Genomic DNA, 19,553 nt, shown 5'->3' on the forward strand with positions numbered 1-19,553 from the left:
TGGAGTTGCCTAATCCTGCTGTAGAACAAATAAAAGGATTACTTCAATAGTACCTTTCAAGATAAACATCACAAAGTGCTTCAAAGCAAAAAATTAGATCACAAAAAAAAGCTCAAATAAGCCTGACTGCATCTTTTTTAAAACTAACTAATATTAAAAATATTATAATTATAATTAATTATATTCAATGAGTGTATTTTATGGATTCACAGAATCTGCTCCTGCTGGCCCCGTTCTACTCTACAGCAATAAAGATATTTATGCACTGAGTGGCAAAGATTTGATATTTAAAAATCCATCTGTTAAAAATGTATCAAAATACACATCGGTCATGGAAATCTTCTATCATCACACTGATAAAATAAATGAAAATGAAAATATACATTTTCTCTGAGGCACTAAGTAATATCTGGAATAAATGTTTTTATAAGTGGCTATATACAGTGATTTTTATAGATATCATATCATCCCTGTAACACATCATGTTACTTCCTTGAGCTATTCAGAATATTTAAATCAGAATCAGAAATAAAAAGAGCCCAGTACCCTCCAAATCTGTAGCCGAGCTTCTAGGACTTTCTGTCTGAACTGTTCAGGGAGGGGTACATGTCATATGTCTCATAGGAAGGTGGTAAGCCATCGACTCCAGGGGCAGCTGGATTTTGTAGAAAGCTTGTCCCTTCTGGAAAGTCAGAGTTTGGAGATGCTTCATATCCACTGGCTGAATAGTCAGACGACTGCTGCTTATCAGACCCCTCTAAAGCGGGCAGGATGATTATGGGGAACTTGATCTCTGGGTCTGAAGCATACTTCACATCCAGATGGACCTAGAAAGAGTCCGTGCTTATTAGACTCGTAATGCATACTTGATTAAATAAAGATATTAACAAGGCCTGGGAAATACTTTCAGGAAGATGAAATAGGCCTACTCACCCGGAGTCTGTACTCTAATTTGATGATGTTGCAGTTTAGGACTGAGGCAGTCTCGGTGGAAGGGACGGTGATGATCTTGGTGACTGTCTGGTGACTGACTGTGGGATGGCTTCACCCTCCTCTTTCAGGATGTCTTTTGTTTCAAGTTTCCTTTTCTTATTTGCAAAGTAGCTGTACTTTCTGTAGAGACAGTACTTGAGTTTAATGTCACAAGAGGATTTGTTCTGAACTGAAGCCACAACCTTTATGTCTTCTCCTGGAAAAACAACAACATCAGGTTAAAGTTCTGTCCTACAATATAATTACATTGATGTTATGCTGCATACAAAGCTGTTGAGCTGTGGATTTCAGTATTGCAAACTTTTAAGAGTTTAAGCTGTGTCATCATCTGTTTGATCTTTGTAGGAATGAGTTCGCAAAGGTTTTAAGATTTTCTATATTTCTGTAAAAATATAACACATTTCACATTTAACCAACATGTGCACTACATGCCTTATCTATCATCATAGTCTATCTTCAGTCATAAAAGGATTCCCTGTGGAGTGAATGTATATTTCAGTAATGTGAAATTGCGAGCAAGTCATAATTACCTTGGAGGAAGGCTGTTTTTGGAATGCTTACATCCATGGCCACTGATCCTGATGTGAAGAGGTTCATCTTCTTATCAGTCATATTTTGCTGTGGAGTCTGAGAAGAAAATCACAATTTATGTACATGCAGTGTTAATTCAGGAGTGTAACATATGGCAGTTTGTAAGGGTAGCATAACCTCTCCATCAAGGTTTCTTTTGTGGATGAGAGTGAACTGCCTTTGCTTTGCTGTCTTTTCTCACTGAGCGGCTCAGATTTGCCTCCAATCTATACACAATCTTTCCATGCGAGCCCCTGAAGGAGGAGGGCAGCTCTCTGTAAGACAGGACAATACTATTAACAAATCAAAGTGGGTGAGTGGCAGGATATCATTTAAGGGAAAATTGAAAACACTCAAGAGTGCTTATCCTTATAATAATAGTTTTTTAATAACTAACTTAGAGAAAACTCACTGTACTGGGATCTGAAAGGTGAATGGGTAGACATGGCAGCCTAGGGGAATAACAGTATTGCCTGGGAAATAATAAAACAGTCACTACTTACTACTTACTACTTACTGTAGCTTTCATTTCCAATTAAGGAAAGTCTTGGACCAGCCTTTTCAGTTTTCTTATTTAAACACTCAGTTTGTTAGTTTCAATGATTAGGGGGAAAAGTAGTACAGCAGAAAATTCTCTGGTTTTATTTGTGTGTCTGAATAAGTTTAGAGATAGATGCCAATTAAAATTTTGACACTTCAGATTCACTTATTATTGTTCATTACTAACAAACAAAATCCTCTCGTGTAATGGAAAGAAAAAAAAAGGAGAAAGAAAAACAAAAAGCCACAGTACTACATGGTTTAAAAAAAAATTATTGGGGGTTGACTTGCACCGTAATTAAAGTTGCAAGAAAAAAAATATGATTACAGGCAGGGGCGATTCTAGGATCAGAGCTTTGGGGGTGCTGAGCACCCAGAGAGCTGCTCAGCCAGGCAAGATAATCTTTACTCATCACGATGAGACTTCTTCCCTGTCTCTGTCAGTCCCTGCGTCCTTAAATGTCTCCAGTTGTACAGAGTTTCCTCTGACTGTCTCCTTGGTGCATTTAAACCCCTGTTCCTTCCTGTCCTCATCATCTGTTGTCTTCATTTCCATTATCAGTCATCATAATTTTACCATCTCTGTGCAAGTCTGCAAATTTCTTTATTAAATCATAAGATTCTTAAATTCATCAAGTCTCTCTGTGCCTGGTTCCTCGTCACAAAACATGGCATCACTGTTTTGTACATTTTAACACAATTTAATCCCCACATTTGTGACAGAAAAGCAAAAGACTTTTTTTTAGTCTGTAACAAAACCATCAAATCTGATAAAGGTTATTTAAATGCTGCAAAAGAAGAATGGATTGGAATAAAAAAAAAAAATACATATCCTTACCTTAATTACTTTGGGAAAATTATGAATGATGATCATAGTGAGTAAGAAGTAAACTGAGTGCATTTTTTGGACAGAGATTCACTTTTAATGTGTATGTATAATATAATACAGATACATAAAAAACACTCCAAAAATAGAGTCCTTGAAATGTACAAATGTACAAAATATTGATAGAAAAATTATAAAAATGGAGGCAACTTTGCCTATGGTACAATGTATGAAAAGATCTTTACTGCAGATACTACTATGGCTCTGCAGATTTTTTATTTTATTTTAACCTATGTGGCCTCACCTTGAGGTTGGCAAATCTGTCTATCACTTTTTGGTGGTCAACTCTCTCAAGCAGTTTAACAGTTTCTGTTTTGCCTGTTAGTATTCCCTGTCTGTTTCCTTACCTGGTTCTTCCTGACCTTGTACTTTCTCCTCATGTCCCCTCTTTCCTCTCTCCCTCTTTGGACTGATAATCATACACAAATAGATTGTATTCAATTAGATGAAAAAAAATCACTATTAAGATCACTAATAAAAAAAAAGTCCTCTCTCAGTGTACTTTCAAACTAAAGGCAAATAACCAAACCAAATGTACATCTAATAAAAGATATAAATATTGAAACACTGATCCAACATTATTCTTGATGGACAGATCATTTGTTCTTACACTTTTACCTGAATGTTGCTCCTGGGTTTAACATCGGCACATATGACAAAATAACCAGCTTCTCTCCTTCCATTTCAAACAGGACAATGGTAACAACAGCAGGCTACGGACAATATAAAGTTTTAGATTTTAAATAGGCTGTATAAATTTCATTGGGAGCAACAGGACGGTCAAATGTCGCTGATTTTACTACAGAGCAGGACGGATTGTAGAGTAGCGAACATCGTCGGAAAACACGTTTTCAACACAGCAGGTTACCTGGTGTAATGTTTTTCAGCTAAAAAGAAACATGGTCTGACTCCTACCAACTATATAAAGAGTAACTGAAGGTTAAATGCAGCTAATATGTCCTGTTTAAGCCAGGCACTAAAACCTCAGCTCCGCTGCGTCTCAGCCACCATCGCTCTGGCAGAAAGGACGCTAGAGCCGTAGCAGGAGAGAGGTGAGCTGGAAGAAACCATTTGGGGGGGCGGGGGTTATCTTTACTTTTGTTGTTAAAATGTTCCGTCTCAATTAAGTACTGTATGCTTTTTATATTTTTAGTAGTGTGTCCCACAAACACCAAATATTGTCAGAAAAAAGTAAGAAATCTTTGGGGGTGTTTTGATTCATTTTGGGGGTGCTTCATGAATTAATCACCTGATTACAGGTGATTAATTCATTGAAAGACATAAGCGTACTTACCTTGAGATTCCTGAATGACAAACTGCTTGATGGTAAAGTATTTGTCTTTGCTGTGATAGGTTATGACAGTTTTTCCATAATATTCATTCCATAAGACTTCCGCCTTTCCCTTCAGCTTTACAAAGAGTGACTGTATTTTGCACTCCTGTGACTACTCCAGTGTAATTTGCCCTGTAATATAATCGCCACTAGCAAAAGTATTGCTTTTGTTAATGGGATCATATCCCACTAAAAAGCTCTTAATAATATTTGGCATAACGCTATCAAACGCTGCACAGTGCTACAAAAACAGCAAGTGCCAGCTAAGTGTGAGCAGCGAGGTTTTATATCTCATGACGAGAGGCATCTTACAAAGAGCTTTGGTAATAATTAAACCACAGGGACCTAAATAAGTGCTAGCACGTGGTTCTCCCGGACCACCTGTTGTGGGATTGTTGGAAAACTTTGAGCAATATATATGATCGTGTGATTCAACAGGGGAAATATTAAATATTTACTTAAAGGAGGCTATTAAAAACAAATAAATATAAAAGATGTCTTCTTTGGGAAAGCCACACCCAAGCCCTCTACTCTTGAGCTATGTTTGTTTGCTTGTTTGTTTATTTGTTTATTTTTTTACGTGAACTGTAATCTGTCTAGTCTGAGCTGTATGTAGGACCTCACCTAACACATTCAAACTTGGCCTGGAGTTAATCTCAACTAAAAATCTGAAAAGCTGTGTGAGTGGATCTGGTAAAAACGCTGTTCTACCAGGTTGACAAAATCTGTCCCGAGACATGCATATGAAGACCTTCCGAAGCAGGCCGCTATAGAAACGTTTTAGGAAAGAAATCTGGTGTAAATATGAGCATGCTGTTTCTGTAAGTGAATGAATGATGAAATTGAAATAATGCAGTTTCCTCAATGAGGTCACTGTTACCATGTGTACAGTAAACAGCATTACTCACACAGCACGTGGTAGCACGTGATATTCCTAAATCACCTGCTGTGGGTGTGTTAAACCTTACACTCCCAAGCATAGGTCATGTGACTACACACAGTGGAAATACTCCAGGGAAATATGAAGCATTTAAAGGTAGTGTTACAGAGTGTAGCCAAAATGAAATCTTTATTCTTCTTATTTGAGATTTTTTAAGGTCTTAAATCTATAAATATATTTTGACTGTGTTTTCTTCTAATGCTTTCTGGACTGAAATCGACTCTTTGTAGCACATGACAATTGAGTCTACTACTTATTATACTGCATGCCATTTCATTGCACATATCATACACCTGATTTGATGCAAATGTCATTGAACTTTCACATCAATATAACTATTATTTTCAATTATTGTGGTGTGCCTTGATGATCTGGTTTGTCCTCTGACAGTTTGAAAATAGTATAAGGATGTCAGCAGGTTGTGAATATTAATATTAATCCTGTATTAAACTTGTAAAGAGACTAATATTGATCCTGTATATTTGATTTCAGCAAGTAATTGCAGACTACAGGATGCTGAGAAACCAAAAAGTAAGGGAATTTTAAAACCACACCAACATACCAATATATATTTTTCATTACATGTAATATAGGAGATGTCATTTCTGTCTACCCTAATGACCACTGCAGATTGTTGCACACTTTTCATCTTAATTGTTATGTTAGTTGTTAGTTATGGATCATGAAGGGAAAGTGGCAAACAGAGACTGAGTTCTATGTCTCTGGGTAAGAGGTAAACTGCTAAATTGCACCTTTTCATCCTTAAACCTGCACGCTGCTGCCCTCTATGGGAAATAAGATGGGCTGCAGCATATTTACAACCAGGGCACAGTAGCACAACAGCAAGCTCAACTAGTCTGATAACACACACGGCCATCACATTTTAGTTGAAGCTCATGTGTGTTATTTAATTTATGCAAATACTACATTAGATCACCCTAATGCTAGCACTAATTAAAATGGTTCTAAAAGTCTGCATATGATGGACCCTAAGGGGGTGACATCATTGAGATAATAATAAAAGAATGTTTCTGTTTCTGTTCTGTAAATAATGTTAATAGCAAGTGAGCATTAACCATTTTTTATCTGGAACAAAAAGACGCAACCTACCTACTGTAGGAGCAAATCCCAACTCCCCCCAACATTTGACCTCATTTTGTCTTAAAGCAGTTTTTTTTTAAATATATATGATGTAAAATTCTTTATCTGTTCAACTGAGAGCAGCACTCTGGCGCTGCTCATAAGCTTAATTCACCATGGCAACTAGTCCCAGATAACGTGGAAGTTGTTGAACTCCAGACCACTTAGAGAAGTTTCCTTCCAGTGAAGTCATTTATTTGACATAAATTGTAATTAGTATACTGGACTGAAGGAAGTTCAAACCACTGATCTCCCATTAGCGAATAATCTATTTGAGCTACAATCATTCCAGCTACATCTCCAGGACCACATACACAAAAACATAAACAGACACTCAAAGCCTGAAAATAATGCAGGTCATGCTGTTTCAACTCATAGTTCTTTTGTTTACTATTTACAATGCAGTCTATTGGTATCACAATCTTTAGATTATCTGAGACAATCTCTGAAAGATGCTCTGAAAGAGTGTACTGAGATTAGGTATTTTCTATTTTAACATGAGTTTAAACAAAAAAAAGGAAAGCTTTGATCATTTTTTAAAAGTGAAATTTAACTATGGTGAATTTGATCTCTGACCCTGAGGCATACTTCACATACAGATGGAGATTAGATGTAAGTCTTACTCTTCTCAAAATCAGAGAGAACAGGAAACTAAAACCATAATTTGCATGGGCTCAGTAAAATTGGACAATAGAAGATTCTCTGTCTTTGCTTCTTTTTCCTCTCAGGTTTGGAGTGAGCTGGCTCCTCAGCTTTTTCCTGGGATCATGCTTGCCATCAGCTCGTTTAATCTGCAGTATTTAAAGAACCTGCGCTCTCTGCCAGATCATTGCCTGCTCAGTGGTGGTGCTGCAACACAAGGCTACCAATTTATTCTCTCTCCTCTTGCCTTTGTTGTGTGTTCCCGACTAGTTGTTTGGTGTTATAGTCGCTGGGAAAAACTCAAGCTGACTCCTACAAATCCTACTCATCTGAATCCCTGAGCTAGTTTACTTATGCTAAAAGAGAAACACTGTCACCCACCTGCCTCCCCACTCTCCTCAGTGCTCTCTGGCCTTCTCTCCCCTCAACTTGCTGTAGTAATCAATCCAAGACTCTACATGACTTCATGCAATCAAAGTAACCCTCACCGATCTCTAGCTTGATCTCTCCTCTTCAGCAGAAATCACTGCGTCACCCCTTTAAAGAGTGCACTCACCTGTTAAACTGTTAGTGAGTCCTGCATTGAAGTCCATATTTACTGACATTATGACTGTTTTGGCACTAAAAAGTACTAAACTCATTCCAACACAAATATAGCTGAATGGCCTGAAGCAAGTATTTAATGTAAAGAAAGCCTCCTACATAAAATTTTCATGTGTGTTATTAACACATTTTCTAAAAGGCACATGTCCCACATTAAGCAGGTAATGAGTGAATCGTTTACTAAGCTGAGATTTTTGGCTGTAATCTTTGTTGCTGCAGGATACTGATGTTGTGTTCACTCACATATGTGGGATCAGATTCAGGCTCAGGGATTTGTAAAGTTACCTGTTGTGATGCCATAGCTCTGCAATAGAAAAGCCTCACTTCTGGAGCAAGCGATAAGCATTTTACGTGTTTTCTTTAATAATTTATACAATCTAATAAGTATATTATCCAGTTAGGTTTGCTGTTAGCAAAATTTAAGTTACTTGTGTTCCTAGCGGGTTTGCCAGTGATAATTTTCAAATGCACTAGCTAACTTCTCGGCTAATGCTAATTGAAAGCTCAGACAACATCATTGGCCATTTGCAATGTTGATGATGATGCAGGAACAACACCAACACGGAGATAACAGATTGTGCATGGACAACATGCAACATCAATGGTCACTGATCCTGATGTGAAGAGCTTCATCTTCATATCTTCCTCAGTCGTCTTTCTCGATCCCAGTGCGTCTATACACCTCTCTGCATTAATCATTACTTATTATTATTCGCTGACTCTTTTCCACAGCATGTCTTTTGTGCAGTCTTCCTCCAATCACCTCAATCAGTCGCAGCCCCAGTGGCTGTCCCTCCCTGAGCCTGGTTCTGCTAGAGGGTTCTTCCTGTTTTTCCTTCCCACTGTCACCAAAGCGCTTGCTCAGGGGGTCAGGAGTTTCCTGTGTTTTCCTTGTATCTTTTTATCTCTTTTGATTATCTTAAATGTACAGCACCTTGGTCAACAGTTTTTGTTTTAAATGCACTAAATAAATAAATTTGATCTTGTATTATTGTAGGTCTTTACCTTACAATATAAAGCACCTTGAGGCAACTGTTATTGTGATTTGGCACTGGATAAATAAAACTGAACTGAATTGAAATCTTCTTATCTTGGCTGTGGAGTCTTACAGGAAAATCACAAACTGGTTACATGCAGTATTAATATTCCTTACAGCAAACTCAGTGGGGGGGTGTTGTCTGGCAGTTTGTAAGGGTACCATGGATGAGAGTGAACTGCCTTTGCTTTGCTGTCTTTTCTCATCAAGCAGCTCAGATTTGCCTCCACTTCATACAAAGCCTTTCCCCCTGAAGGAGGACGTCAGCTCTTTGTGAGATGCGACCACAAACTGTACAAATCAAACTGGGTGAGTGACAGGACATCTTTCAGAAAAGAGAGAACACACTTGAAAGTGTTAATCCTTAAAGTCTGTGGTAATAATAGTTTTTCCCAATACATTTCAGAGACAACTCACTGTGAAGGGGCTTGAAAGGTGAATGGGCAGACATGGCAGCCTGACTGGAACCTAAAACAGTCATTTAAAGAGCTTTTCATTTCTCATTAAAGAAAGGCTTATAAACAGACTCTTGGATTGCTCTTGTCACTGTGGTTTGCTAATTTTACTGAAGGACGGTTTCCACCATGAGGAGGACAAACTAGGAAACAAATTTAGTAAGTCTTCCTTGTATTATTTGTGCTACTAGTTTGAATAGGACAGGATTACATTTACGTCTTGGGAAAAAAAGATCATCTTACAACTCTCAGGGTTGGATTTTGTAAACTGTAAGACTATGTTTAGCGTGTAGACTAGTTTTGTCAAAATACCAGAAAGGCAAAAGAAAAATGATTTTGTAATACAAATTTTAAAAAATGAAAGACATAGAAAAGACAAAGAAAGACCAAAAAGGATCTATAAAACCTTATAATAGCATTACGTTATTTTCATTTCACCTACTTTATAATTATTATGCCATCACACTGCCTTGCAACCATTTAGCAAAAGACTAATCTGTTATAGTGGAGCAGGACTTTGGCTTATTTTTACAGTTTGCCTCAATATACTTTGATAAGTTTGATAGCATATGAGGATGGACACACCACAATGCATAGAAAAAGCAAGGGTTCAAAAAACTAAGTACAGTTACTTTTGAAAATGAAAAAACAATTTACTACCCCTATTTTTTTTTTATTCCTCAATATGATTAAGTACATCAGTTTTCTAGCTGCACAAAGCACAGACCCAATAATATTGGCCCTATACTATGGTCCTGTACTAGTTAATGAACAATGCAAGAAAAACCAAAATAAAATCAATCAATCAAAAAAAAAAAAACTTACTTACCCTGACCTTCCTCAGTGATAAACAGTTTGTCTTGAGTGTATTTTGCACATTTGTAATTTATCCTGTCAGAAAATCACTATTGTTGAAAGAATTGCTTTTATTTCTGGGGGTCATATCCCGCTGAGGAGGTCTTAATATTATTTGGCATAACATCCTACTGAGTACTACCGGTACAATAAAGTGATACGTGAGACAGAGAGGATGGAGGTTTTATGAGCAGGTGATGAGGAAGGAATTTGCTGATAGATACTTGGGTTTAATTAATAATTAAACAATATGACCCCTAAAAATGTACTGATTTATGCATAGTTTTGTTGTTGCTGTTGTTGTTAATTTGACTAGCGCTGATATGCAAATTCACTAAGAGCTAAATACTACATTTAAAAGCAGTGTGGCCTGTCAGCCCTTTACCTAAAACCTAAGAAAAGCAAAATAAAAGCTACATGATACTGATAATAATAGTAGTTGTGAACCACGCAGGCTTGTTCTTTTTTAACTTAAACATTTCGTTTCATGTACCTCTTTTTCCGGAGACAAACTTGTTTTTGTTTTGAATTCCCACGATTTAAATTGAGTGGCTTCATGATTGTTTTTGTTTACTGTTGTTGTTCTAGTCACAATAAATGAAAATGTTACACAAAGAAAATGAGTGAAATCAGACAGAATAAAATAAAAAGAAGTTAAACCTTTTCTGCTGAGTCAACTTTGCCTTAAATATTATGTTGATTTGCAGGTACAATAAACTTTCTAAGCATATATTTGAAATGCAGTTGCTCGTTCGAATCAAATCCATCCAGACTTTATCCCGACTCTTAAGCCACTTTTGGTAGTTTTCCCATCCATCTTTGTTTAACATCAACCATGAGCTGGACCTATTATGCTTAATTCAAAGTTAAAAAATAATCTTTATAAGCAGTAAAATCGATTATTTCTACTGTGTAGACAACCCTCCCTTTAAGCAGGCTTTCTTCTGATTGGATGTCTCCTGAGATGACCACATTATGAGTATCCCTTCTTGCCAGCATCACAAAGACCCAAGAGGCAAAATGTTACAGTGATTACTTGTAGATACACTAACCTAATTATTGGCCCAAATATTACCATCAACATACACCACATCATCTTTAAGAGAAAGAAATACATCACACACACACACACACACACATATGTTCTACTAATTTTTTTACTAATTAATAACTAATTTTTATTTCTATAAACAGTTGAAATGCAAATGATGACAATATAACATGCAGCATACCAGTATATTTTGTGAATATGTACATATAAATTTATAAATTTGATAATTTGTCCAAAACTGGACTAAGACACTGTTACACAAGTCTCCTTTTTCTTCAGTCACTATGATGAAAAACTTCGCCACAGACTATTCACATCATGTAGATGGAAAGAAAGATTTCCAATTCTAAGACTTTCCAGTTTTAACATCCTTTACCTGGCTATTCTCCTCCAGTCTTGCAGTTTATACTGGCTCTCTCCATTAAAATTTAGTGTTAGAAACTCCATAGTATGATTTATTAAACTTCTGACAGCCATCACATATTTTCTCAGAGATGGAAAGGTCAAGGATTTTATTAAACTTACACCAACACTTATTGACCTTCACCCGAATGCAGTGATATACGCTGTGACTCATGACGTCGCGTCTAGCCAATGCGCACCATGGCAGCTTTGCAGTACAGCACACCTTATACAAATACATTTACAATAACATGTGAAAATTGGTAACAGACGGCTGTAGGGATGATTTTTTTTTTTTTTTAAAAAAGTGGAATTTGAGATTATAAAGCATAAACCTGATGTACATCAAACATAGCACTCAAAACACATAAAACATGTAATAAACTGTACAAGAAGCATCAGTAAACACACATACAGACACATAAAAGCATACAAATATACACAGTCTTCTGACACAGGTGTGGGAATATATTTGAAGTTCTGTAAGAGCGAGTACTGAAACCACCTGCACCAGATTTGGATCTTATACTGAGTGCTGTTACAAGACCTCTGCCTGATGACCTTAGAGGCCTTAGTGGGATTTAATAAATGAGTAAGTCATCGCCGTACTAGGAACACAAGCATAAAGGTGCTCTATTGACTATTGAAAGGATTTTGAGTGTATTACTTCAATCTACTATCAACATGAAAATGTAAAGTTAAGGTAACACATAATTAGTATAACCAGTCATATATGGCAAAATATTTTAATTATTTATACCTACTAAAAATGGTGATAGGCTGTATCATCTTCATTAACCAATTCATCAAACAAGTATCATCAGCACACGATAAAATCTAGGCAGAGCTGATTTTTCTATCTGTGATCAGACAGCAGTAGCTGCTTTCTGCTTCAATGATACACCAGATATCCCAGTTTACAGGGATATCTGGTGTATCGTTTACAATACACCAGATATCAGTAACCTGATATGAGACTAAAAGAAACTGTAAACTGTTTACAATTTGTCTCTAGCACAAACAGTATCTAAGTCATTTAAAGTAAAAAGGTAAACAGGTAAAGAAAAATGGTTAAGATAAAATGAAAGATGCATCGAGGTCATCAGAGGAAATTAACATGTACAACTGCATGTCATCAACATATGAATGGCATATGAACAGTAACACGTGTAGGAAGAGCAGTGGGGATATGCTCCATGTGGATCCCCAAAAACACCTTGTGTTGCTGCACAAAGGGAAAATGAAAGGCTGGTGAAAACATCACGCTCGCTGTAAGTCAATACTGAGGTAAAAGTAGATTTTTCTCATGGTATATGTGCTATATGTTATGAAATAAAATACATTCACTTTTCTTTAAAAAAAAAAATCTGTTCAAAAAATATTGTCTATAAAGTTAAGATTAAAATTTGGTTTGTAATTAATTCCAGAGTTTATTTACAGTTAGACTGAGAAAAAACAACTAACAGGTTTGTAGGGATGGAATCAAACCATTATGTTGCTATTCTAACTATTTAACTAGCTTCCTCTTGTGTCTTGTTGTGAGCTTTGCTTTGTGTTTAAATGTCTTAATTATCTCCTCATTGCCATCCTCAATTCCTAACCAAGGCCCTGTATGTATATACAGTCTCATCATTGTTGAGTCACCTGTGTTCTCCTTTGATTTCTGGTTTTTGAATATCTTCATGGTCTTACTAGATTTATGTTTTATTAATTTTTGGGCTTTGTTATTTTGTTTATTGAACTTTGAACCCATTCAAATAAATGGCTCACCTTTTTCTATGAAGCTCTACCATCTGTGTCTGAAACTATGGGTCCTTATCGCTCTCTAATCGACACACAGCATACTGTGACAACACTGAAGAGTAAATGTTTAAATGCCTCAATGAATTCTGTCAGATTAACCCCTGAGTACTGTGAACACACATTTTCTTTTCATGACAATTCTTCTTTCCCGAGTTATTGTTATTGCCTTATTCGTCAGGACTGTGGTGCACAGATGATGTTTTGCATTTTCACCAAAAGGGAGACATTTTAATACAATATTAAATTGACATTAAGCTGTGAACATTTAAAACTCACAAGTGGAAAAAAGGCCACCACCCAATGCAATATCATACCATTCTGCATCATGTAGTATTACCTTGTAATAGTAGAAACAAATTTTACTTACAATCATACTGGAGGATAAGTTTGCACGGGGGTATCACACAGGATGATTGGAAACAGCACAACGACCTCATCCAATGCTCCTACGTGGGGTTTAACCTGCAGGAAGAAGCTCATTCGATTTTAATGAATAAAAAAAGAAATGGATCCAAACAGGCTTTTGCACCTGTCTGAACAGCTGAGGTAAACTGGATTATCAATACATCCATGACTTCTCAACCCATCACAGGTACTAACCTCAATAATGTAATCAACAACCAGAATGCTGCACTCTGAGATGGTTAAAGATGCAGACGAGGGAATAGCGAGCATGATCTCAGTGCGTACATAAGAAACCCGAGCACCAACGGGTTCTCCTGTCACCAACGCCAAATTTTTGATAGCCATCTTCCTGTTGCGCTTACTGTGGGTGTAGAAAGTCTGTTTCTGTTGCAGCTTCACCTTCGGAGTAGCTGTTTTAGATGAAGGGTTATTAAATTCACAAAATATTTTCACTGTTTCGCCTAGTGGAAGAAAAGACAAAGTGGCAAGTTATTTCAATCAAATTCTTCAAACTTAACTATTATTATTGATTATACAGATAAAACGATTATCTGATGGATGGAAACCATACCAGGGGTGAAAGCTTTCTTCGCTACACTGACTGTCAGAGCGACGGTACTGGAGTTACACCACAAGCTACACGGTGTCACACTGTTTGAACCTGAGAGTGGCGCCTGCAGAAAAACAACACACTGATAGTGCCACAGATAAAAAATAAATAAATATACCAATGCTACACTGTTTTGCTTTTGGGATTACGAGAAATCAACACCTATTTATTACTCTTATGCAGAAAAAGTTGCACAAAATGAGCATCAGCGGACCAAATTAATCAAACAATGGCTTTAGAATAATATGAAGAAATGGAGCAATCCCATCATTCTCTGTTTCACTGCATATTTGCAGTAGCAGCTCAGGTTCCTTTGGCATTGCATGGTGGAACCGTATAAAACTCCAAACATATCCAACATTTGCTATAGTTACAGTAACTAAAAAAAATTAAATAAAAAAATCTTAAATTCATCACTTTTGGTCCCATAGTTACTCGGAGCCTCGGTGGAATTCATTTATTAGAAGTGAGAGCTTGTGTACAGTCTGGTTTGTGTCCATTTATTTGAAAAATACGTCTGAGAACATGAACAACTGAAGCACAATACAAGGTTAAATATAATAGTGGTCATTCAGTCTGTGTTGGTTACGAGAGGAACATAATCAGATTTTAAAGATGTAAATTGTCTCTAAATGCAGTTAGACAACTCTGAATCATTCTTGTACAATAATTGCTCCCATAGGGTTTAATGAAAATACAACAAAGCAAACCTGGGGTTGCAGAGCATTTTCAAAGTCAACATATTGAGTTGTGAATGCAGGAAAAACATAGGTGTGGCAAGTAATTTCAAATTTTGGTTCACTTAAAAGGATTCCTGGGACAATTAGTCGAACAAGGTATACTTAGGGAGTCCTGTGAGAAATATCAGTTTGATTACAGAGAAACTGCAGACACTGCAACAAAAACAAGGACTCCTCAGCTGATTCATCTGAAAATGCACCACTTACATTCAACCCTGGCTGGTTGGTATCAATGTGGTTTACAGTTTAAGTTAAGCTCTGTCACAAAGACCTTGGACATATGCCACGGTCTATTAATGCCCACTGTCAAGGTATATGCTATTTTTCCGTGAACCCCATGAAAGGACGATGGGAAGTTTCTGGGATGCAAAATAATAGAAAAGATAGAAAAAAAAAGTGATTCAGGCACATACAGATTCAACAGTTTTACAATAAACAATAAAAGCAAGCATTATGTTAATGAATCAAAAGGTTGAACTACAACACAAGTTGTAGGTTTTGGTTTTTAAAAACCAAGGGCCCATTCTTATCTTATATCTACCAAAATCCCTTCATTTTTAACAGTGGCTCTTTACTTAAGTCAAATCTACAATTTCTTAGCTTTTTGCATATTTGTCACACTTGCATTTTTCAAATCGGCACACTCGGTAGAGGAATTTTGTCCCAATTTTCTTTGCAGAATTATTTTTATTCAGCCACACTGGATGGTTTTCAAGCATGAACGGCCCGTTTAAGGTCAGGCCAAAGCATCTCAATCAAATTTAGGTCAGGACTCCTTCATTTTGTGTGGTTTGTTTTGGTTTGTTTTGGGGTTCTTTGAATCATTCAGACAGGAACTGGCTGGTGTGTTTTGGATCATTTTTCTGCTGCATAGGACCAAAGTCACAAACTGATGTCTGGAGATTCTCCTTTAGTATTTCATGGTAAAGAGCAGCATTCATGTGTCCCTCGTGGCTCTCATACAGGGGTGTCGAACTCCAGGCCTTGAGGGCCGGTGTCCTGCAGGTTTTTGATATCACTCTGGGTCAACACACCTGAATTAAACGATTAGTTCATTACAAGGCCTCTGGAGAACTTTAAGACATGTTGAGGAGGTAATTTAGCCATTTAAATCAGCTGTGATGGATCAAGGACACATCTAAAACATGCAGGACACCGGCCCTCGAGGCCTGGACTTAGTTTTTAAATCTTTTAGCCTGCTTCACTTTGTCAGACAGGTTCTGCTTTAGTGATTTCTTGATTCAACACGTCTGGGAGTAATCAGGTCCGGGTGCTTTTTGTGAACTTAAACTCAGCTTTCCAAAATAACATGGCTGTTCACCGTTCATTCATGATTTAACAAATAGAAATGCATTTAGCATTTTTAAAGGTTATCATTGTCTATTAAAATTTGTTTGATGAAAAAACAAACTAACTAAGAAATCAGGAAGAGGGTAAAGACTTTTGTCAGCATGCCTCCCTGAGTAAAACGCTTCACACGCTAGTGGGTGTTTCACAGTTAAATGGTCATACACACCCTAGTGGGAGCTGACATGTGAACGGATACACATGCGTCCTGAGTTGAAGTTTTGTCCCACGAGTAGCTATAAGAAAAGGACAAAGTCAGTGACTGTTTGTTTGCCATGTATCACTGCGTCCAAACAGCACACCCCTGTCTTCTTGCAAAATAACTCCTTTTAAGTCGAAGAAGTCCAGCCTTGCAGAGTAACGTTTCCTCGTTTCCCGTTTCCCCCACCTCCTCCGGCGGTCCAGTGCACATCCGCGTTTCCCTTCAGCCTCATTGTTATTGAAGTGATCTTTGTTTCTTTTGTCAGATCAAAAGAGATGTGTCCTATGATTTGGTCGCCACTGGAAAAACTATTTCGTCCATCGTGCCTGATAAAATTGATTTTGAAATTTCGGATCATCTGCTCGAACATCGCAGAGAAACAAAACTAAAGACAAAATGTTTAATACGTGTGATAAATGCAATCGGACAGAAAGTGAGAACGGCCGAATTGAATAACTTTTTTCTAATCAACAAGAATAAAACTGCGTAGGCATACACGTTACACCGGGGAGATCGCCCTGACATTGGGCGGAGTCACGGGTCAAGTATTCCGTGACCTCCGTGGAAATTAAAAGAAAGCATTTTAAAGTTGTCGCTTTTACATTTGAGATATTCACAACCACCTATTTTGTTGTTGTTGTTGTTTTTACATGAAAGTAACTAATCTACTTTTAGTAAATATGAGTTGAGCCTGATGTTTTGATAAATATTCATATTTATGAAGCTGTAACATCCCTGATGTGTTGCTGCAATATATTAACTTATGTGTGATTAACTTTGTTCTTATAGAAATATCACTGAATGTAATTTACTATTATTTAATTTATTATTATTCAATTACTTAATTTATTTTATTTGATCTTTCCTTACATTACATAGTTTATTTCTTATGTAGATAATTTAAAAAATAATAATTAGATTGGTTTATATTGATAGCATTCTTCTGACAAACTGGAGACTGTAAGAAACAGTTATATTATACAGTACAACCAATTTATCAGAGCACCACCCAATGCTTATGCCCCACAGCTGCCCTAAATTAACAGTACTGGTAATATCCAAAATAACTACACCAGTATTCTCCAGCTGTTTAATCAAAATTATATATTTTTAATTTATTTTTATTTTTATTATTATTATTATTATTGTATTACAATTATTGTTTTGTTGTTTAAGTTACCATTTTTACAAAAGCTGATAAAAAAAATAGTAAGTAAATAACAATATAAAGTTTTTGTAAAATATTTATGTTTTCCTGTGTTTCTGACAGAAGGCTTTGTGAATTTTTTAAGCACTCTATATAATATAAAATCATCTGTCTACACAGGTATTATTGGGTTACACAACCAAATCCATTTTTTTCCCTTTTGCTTTTCTTCCTCTTCCATGCTTCAAAATAATGTTTTGGCCTCGAGGTACTGCTTTTCTCATCTGTCTAATTAACTGTGTTTTTCTAATCTAAATGTGATCTCTTATTATAAGAGGAGACAGACTGTATCCACAATGAAACATTTAGAAAAAACTATCATCATCAAGGTTGAGACTTACACTTTCATATTTCAAAGCAAGTATATTTCTTAATGATAAACATTAATCAAAATTTGAAGTGCAAGTTTGACACTGAAGAATGTTTATATATATATATATATATATATATATATATATATATATATATATATATATATATATATATATATTTCACTTATGAATAATTAACTTCAAATTGTTTGGAAGTGTTTTTACAATACTTCCCAGATTGATATGCAGTAACAATGTAATGTCTTTCCTGCTTGGCATTGTGTTAACACAGACCCACAAACTGCTAAAACCCCTGCTTTAGATATGCTCACACTTGCTGATGATCAGTTGGCATTTGATTAGCAGCACCTGTCTGCTACTTACCCGTTTAATTCCTATGAAAGCAGTAAGGGTGTACTTAGCTTTTTGCACACTGCCTCTGAATTTTGGCTCAGTTTCTGTTAAATAAATAATAACATGGTGTGATATGTCATGTCTTGTACTTTGCTTTTTTAATGTCTTGTTACGAGAACTGAAAGAGAGTAGGCTTTCCTTGACATGACTGTAGTTGTACAAGCCTGACCTTTTAACAATGTGTAATTGTTACACCACTAGATGGCACTCCATACTTTATTGAGGCACTCTATCATATATTGTAAAGCCATGCATTATTATGCAAAAACATACTGACAACATCACTCGCCATTGCAAAACCCAAATGTCATGTTTCCATTATGTGGAAATCAATTATTTCAGAACTACTCACTGAATAAGCTGTAGTGGCATTTTACTGTGTTATGCTTTAATAAGAAGTGTTTTAACTCCCCTTTGATGGGTTTATAGTACACAATACAGCCATAAAATGAAGATAATGAACCATTAAAACTGACAGCTCACGACATTTAAAAACTCCTGGCACAAGTTAACCTGGACACATATCTTTTCAGACCTGCTCGCTTGCCACTTTTGAGAAGGGAATAGACCAGTCAGCAGCCTCTTTAATTTCACTGGAGAGTATAGTGAGCCATCGAGTTTAGAGAAGTTACTAAGAACATCTCTCATTAAACTGACCTTCCAGTCTGGTGCCAATATTATAAAGGCCTGAACATTTGTTTTAGGGTTTATGTTATATGTTTTAGGTGTGTGCGCGTGTGTGTGTGTGTGTGTGTGCGTGCGGGCCTTTATAAATGTAAATGTTTGACAAGACTGTTTGCAATATTTAGATCATAATCTCAAGACAGCGCTTCAGCTGCATTTTAAAACAGGACGAGCTGAAAAGCAGAGGTCGGTTTAATCAACAAACTTTAATGATGTCTGTTATTCAACCACTCAAAGACTCCAGGCTTATAAACAATGGAAAGAATTTATTGTTGCAATAGCGCTGGAGACGCCACTTGTGGAAAGCTCAAGATCCCAGCTGTTGCAGAAGAACTTTGGTTTTGTTAACAATTACAATCCCTTTAACTCTAGCACCAAGTCAAG

General features: G+C 36.5%; 2 pseudogenes; both read right to left on the minus strand.

Moving 5' to 3' along the window:
- Window positions 1–569: 569 nt before the first annotated feature.
- On the minus strand, window positions 570–7,649 carry LOC102794013 (arrestin domain-containing protein 3-like; annotated as a pseudogene).
- Window positions 7,650–13,618: 5,969 nt separating this feature from the next.
- Window positions 13,619–16,923, minus strand: LOC102796418 (arrestin domain-containing protein 3-like; annotated as a pseudogene).
- Between the last annotated feature and the right edge of the window lie 2,630 nt (window positions 16,924–19,553).

This window comes from Neolamprologus brichardi, chromosome 12 (genome assembly GCF_056152115.1).
Source record: "Neolamprologus brichardi isolate AB-2024 chromosome 12, ASM5615211v1, whole genome shotgun sequence".
Lineage (NCBI taxonomy): Eukaryota > Metazoa > Chordata > Actinopteri > Cichliformes > Cichlidae > Neolamprologus > Neolamprologus brichardi.